This window comes from Amphiura filiformis, unplaced genomic scaffold, assembly GCF_039555335.1.
Source record: "Amphiura filiformis unplaced genomic scaffold, Afil_fr2py scaffold_25, whole genome shotgun sequence".
In the NCBI taxonomy this organism is placed as follows: Eukaryota; Metazoa; Echinodermata; class Ophiuroidea; order Amphilepidida; family Amphiuridae; genus Amphiura; species Amphiura filiformis.
The window spans coordinates 1,533,955-1,539,569 of record NW_027305489.1 but is presented as its reverse complement, the minus strand read 5'-3'; positions in this window follow the sequence as shown (position 1 = coordinate 1,539,569).

Genomic DNA, 5,615 nt, shown 5'->3' with positions numbered 1-5,615 from the left:
CTTCTCAATTCTTTCTTCTGGCAACTCGTGACATTTTGCGTGACTTGCCACGTTTCGCCCTAGCTCTCTTATGCTTCGACAGATTTCAACCATACTTGAGCCAAATGACCACTGGACTAGGCCAAACCTTACATTTGACTTTGACCTGACTGTGACCTTTGACCTTGACCTTATGGTCAAAAATGTTGATTTCACAAAAATGCTACTCCTTCCACAAATTACATGCAATGATCATGTGACTCATGCATATGAATCAACATGTGGCAGTGCTTAAAACCTATCAAAAAGAATTGAGGTCAAAGGTCATTAAGGGGTCATTTCCGGTCAAAGTCTGAAAAATTTGTAAAAAATATTCAAAAAATCACTGTATGTACAAATTACATAGCAGAGAGTCGCCATTAACACACATGCATTGCTATTAGCCAGGGTATTTAGGATGTCTACAGTTTTGGGGTCAAAGGTCATTAAGGGGTTACTTCCGGTCAAAAACCAAAAATGTTCAAAAAAATTTTATCTCAAAATGTAAACAGACCAGAATAATATAACCAACATACATGAATTAGTGTTCCCTGATGTATGCATGGTATTTTTATTTTGGGGGTCAAAGGTCATTAAGGGGTCACTTCCTGTTTTTAGCTGAATAACTTCAAGAATTTTTATCTCAAGAAATTAACATGTTAGAATTTTTAAATTAAAATTGGAACAATGCATTTTGTCGGTGTACATAAGGTTTTTTTTACATTGAGGTCAAAGGTCATTAAAGGGGTCAAAAGGTCAATCAAAAATTTTCAAAAATCAAAATCCATGTATAAGTTCGATTAAGCTGAAATTCACCAGGAATATTTCTTATGACATCCTAAGCACAGTGTGCAAGAGCAGTTGACCCCATCCGTAACCCAGGGGTCAAGTTATAGGGGTCAAATTGCGGCTTGTATTCAGCGTCTGTTGACTCTAGTTACCTAGCCGGGACACCGGCTAGGTCTTGTGATGCTATCGGATCTTTCTTCTTTCTGGCAACACATGCGTGACTTGCCACGTTTCGCCCTAGCTCTGTTATACTTTGACAGGTTTTTGACCATACTTGGTCACAAACACCACTGACCATGTCCCCATATATGACATGACATTGAACTCCATTTGACCTTTGACCTGCTCACAATGGCAAAAATGTGATTTTTACTCTAAAATGCTTCTTCTTCCACAAATAACATGTGATGGTGACATGCTTAGGTCATGTGACTTGACTTTGGTCGGTGTCTATAATTTATTCACAGAATTTGGGTCAAAGGTCATTAAGGGGGTCATTTCCGGTCTGAGAGCTAAAAATATTCCAAAAATCACTGTTTTTACAAATTACATAGCAAAGTGCTGTCATTAGCACACATGCATTGCTACTAACCAGGGTCTTTGGGGTGTCTACAGTTTTGGGGTCAAAGGTCATTAAGGGGTCGCTTCCGGTCAAAACCCAAAAATCATCAAATATGTTCATTTTTTTTATCTCAAAATGTAACCAGACCAGAGTGACATAAACTTCATATATGCATTAGTGTTACCCGATGTATGCACAGTATTTTTATTTTTTTGGTCAAAGGTCATTTAGACGTCATTTCCGGTTTTAAGCTAAATAACTTCAAGAATGTTTATCTCCATAACTAAACATAGTAGATTTTTTAAATTTAAACTGTAACAATGCATTTTCTCGGTGTAAATGAGGTTTTTTTTATATTGGGGTCAAAGGTCATTAAGGAGGTCAAAACGTCAAATTTGCAAAAAAATGTTCAAAATTACGGAAAAGTAGCTGTATCTCAGCATATGGAAAACGGATAAAGCCCCTACATGCTACAGTGATGCACCATTAATGGTGTGAGATGTCCATAATAGCCGGTCAAAGGTCAAACTTTAAGTTAAGACTGGCATTTCCATTGACTAGGTCCAGATCTGTAACCAGATCTAGTTTCTTTCTTTCTTCTGGCAACCGCAATCAACTGCATGTAGCTCCGCAAGGGATTGACAGATTTCAACCAAAGTTGACCCAAATGACCATTGGGCTAGGCCAAACCTTCCATTTGACTTTGACCTCGCTGTGACCTTTGACCTAGCTATAATGGTCAAAAATGTGATTTCACAAAAAATGCTACTCCTTCCACAAATTCCATGCGATGGGGACATGGTTATATCATGTGACTCGACTTTATTCGGTGTCTATAGGGTGTGCTCAGATAAGAGGTCAAAGGTCATTAAGGGGTCATTTCGGTCAAAGTCTAAAAATATTTAAAAATCACTGTCTTTACAAATTACATAGCAGAGAGTCGCCATTAGCACACATGCATCGCTACTAGCCAGGGTCTTTAGGATGCCTACAGTTTTGGGGTCAACGGTCATAAAGGGGTTACTTCCGGTCAAAAACCAAAATTAATAAAAATGTTCAAAAAATTTTTGTCTCAAAATGTAGACAGACCAGAGTAATATAACCATCATACATGAATCAGTGTTATCTGATGTATGCATGGTATTTTTATTTTGCGGGTCAAAGGTCATTAAGGGGTCACTTCCTGTTTTTAGCTAAATAACTTTAAGAATTTTTATCTCGACAACTAAACATAGTAGAATTTTTAATTAAAATTGGAACAATGCATTTTGTCGGTGTACATAAGGTTTTTTTTTTCATTGAGGTCAAAGGTCACTAAGGGGTCAAAAGGTCAATCAAAAATTTTCAAAAATCAAAATCCATGTATAAGTTCCGATTAAGCTGAAATTCACCAGGAATATTTCTTATGACATCCTAAGCACAATGCAAGAGCAGTTGACCCCATCCGTAACCCAGGGGTCAAGTTATAGGGGTCAAATTGCGGCTTGTATTCAGCGTCTGTTGACTCTAGTTTCTTTCTTCTTCTGGCAACCTCGTGACATTTTGCGTGACTTGCCACGTTTCGCCCTATCTCTCTTATTTATGCTTCGACAGATTTCAACCATACTTAAGCCAAATGACCACTGGACTAGGCCAAACCTTCCATTTGACTTTGACCTTGCTGTGACCTTTGACCTAGCTATAATGGTCAAAAATGTGATTTCACAAAAAATGCTACTCCTTCCACAAATTTCATGCGATGAGAACATGGTTATATCATGTGACTCGACTTTAGTCGGTGTCTATAGGGTGTGCTCAGATAAGGGGTCAAAGGTCATTAAGGGGTCATTTCCGGTCAAAGTCTAAAAAATATTCAAAAAATCACTGTCTTTACAAATTACATAGCAGAGAGTCGCCATTAGCACACATGCATCGCTACTAGCCAGTGTCTTTAGGATGCCTACAGTTTTGGGGTCAAAGGTCATTAAGGGGTCACTTCCGGTCAAAAACCAAAATTATCAAAAATGTTCAAAAAATTGTTATCTCAAAAGATAAACAGACCAGAATAATATAACCATCATACATGAATCAGTGTTCACTGATGTATGCATGGTATTTTTATTTTGGGGGTCAAAAGTCATTAAGGGGTCACTTCCTGTTTTTAGCTGAATAACTTTAAGAATTTTTATCTCAAGAAATAAACAGGTTAGAATTTTTTAATTAAAATTGGAACAATACATTTTGTCGGTGTACGTAAGGTTTTTTTTCATTAAGGTCAAAGGTCATTAAGGGGGTCAAAAGGTCAATCAAAAATTTTAAAAAATCAAAATCCATGTATAAGTTCGATTAAGCTGAAATTCACCAGGAATATTTCTTATGACATCCTAAGCACAATGCAAGAGCAGTTGACCCCATCCGTGACCCAGGGGTCAAGTTATAGGGGTCAAAGGTCAAATTTCGAAATTGGTCCAATCGAGCTCAAATTCAACAGGAATTATTCTTACGACATTCTAAACATGTTAAAAATATTTATGACCCCAAAGGTCAAAGTTTAGGGTCAAAGGTCGGCTTGTGTGTCATGTCTCGCATGACAATTTCTATATAGCTCTTGTCTCATACTTTGTTGGGTCATTAAGTATAGTCTGGAGATGGAGAGTCCATCTCCCTTTTGAAGTGATTTGAGACTGAGTGGGGGTACACCACTCCTCCCTGCACAACAAGTACCTTCATATCGTAAGCTGGTACCCATTTACACCTTGGTGGAGTGAAGCACAGTATTAAGATAAGAATACAACACATTGACCCTGATGTGACTCAATCTGGCAATCTTGTGATTATGAGTTTGATCACTAAACCAAGTCAAGATTTGATCAAAAATTGTATATGTTTCATTAAAATGTAGAATATATCTGTATAGTAACCATTTCAAAAAATAATCACATTTCGTATTTGAAGATCAATGGATGTTATTAAATTGTGATCAAATATGTAAAATATAGAAAATAGTGGTAGTGGACCGGGGCCAGTTTTGGCAAAGCAATCCTGAATTATCAAGAATTAAGTTAAAAGGAGACTGACTAACTAAGTTTTACAAATACATACATATTTGGCCTAATTGTGCCCCCCTACAAAATTTACCAAGTGACAACTGTCGATAATCTATTTGGCTTCCTCGAGACATCGTCTTTGTGTCATTGTCTTCACGACCAAACATGGTGCATCTGCAGTGCATGATGAGGGGTGTGATGGCTGTGCCCTACAGATACACCACCTTTAATCGCATGTGTATCACACATGGACACAACTGTCTCGAGGAAGCCAAATAGACTATAAATGCCCTATTTTCAATGCACCCATACAAAGTCCACCAAATTTCTGAAAAAATACCTTCTAAACTTTCCAGTTCAGGATATTATATGATTTTGCCTTTTAGATACACTGTATAATGGTCTTGCATGTAAATTTCTCTTTGTAACTTTCATTTCATAATTTTGATTAGCATGCCCTGAAAATGACTGACTGAAGCGCCCAGGTGCATGAACATGACTGCATGAAGAAATCTCTCAGAAGAATTCTTTAAAAAAGAACTGTGTGGACAGCATTTTATGTCCTTGACTAGGTTATAACTTTCAGTTCATAATTTTGATAATTTGCAGGGGACCCTAAGGTTTTTCATCCTATCTGTGTATATTGTATATAAATGTGTATATTATATAATAATTTGTATCATTAGCTAATTGATAAGCACATGATGAGGAATGTGTTGAAATCTTTTTGATGATTTTGAAATTCTAATCATATATTAATCATCTCAAATTTGCATACATTTTGCATGTGTAAAGAATATGTGGACCACAATCTGGTCCATGGGGGCCAAAGGAGACATTTTAGAAAATTGGGTTAATAATTACTACATTATACATACAATAAGCTATCATTTACTGAAAACACCAAAAGTCTAGCATACTTGGTTCTAAAGTTATGAGGTTTTTTGATGTCTATTTTCTTATGTATTTTATTGTTTTTTTACTCCATGTTTTTACCTGTATCTCAGTTTCAAAGTTGCCGCCTTTGGTCCCCATGGACTACATCATGTCACATATATGAGATTATGATGTATATAACTACATGCAACAATGCTTTTAACTTTGTCTAAACATTTGATGTTCAAAAGCTCAAATTTATTTGTCAGATATCTTAATACCATTGAAATAGATCATTCTCAGGCAAAGTTGTGTGGCTACTTGTGTTAAGTTATATGGAATCA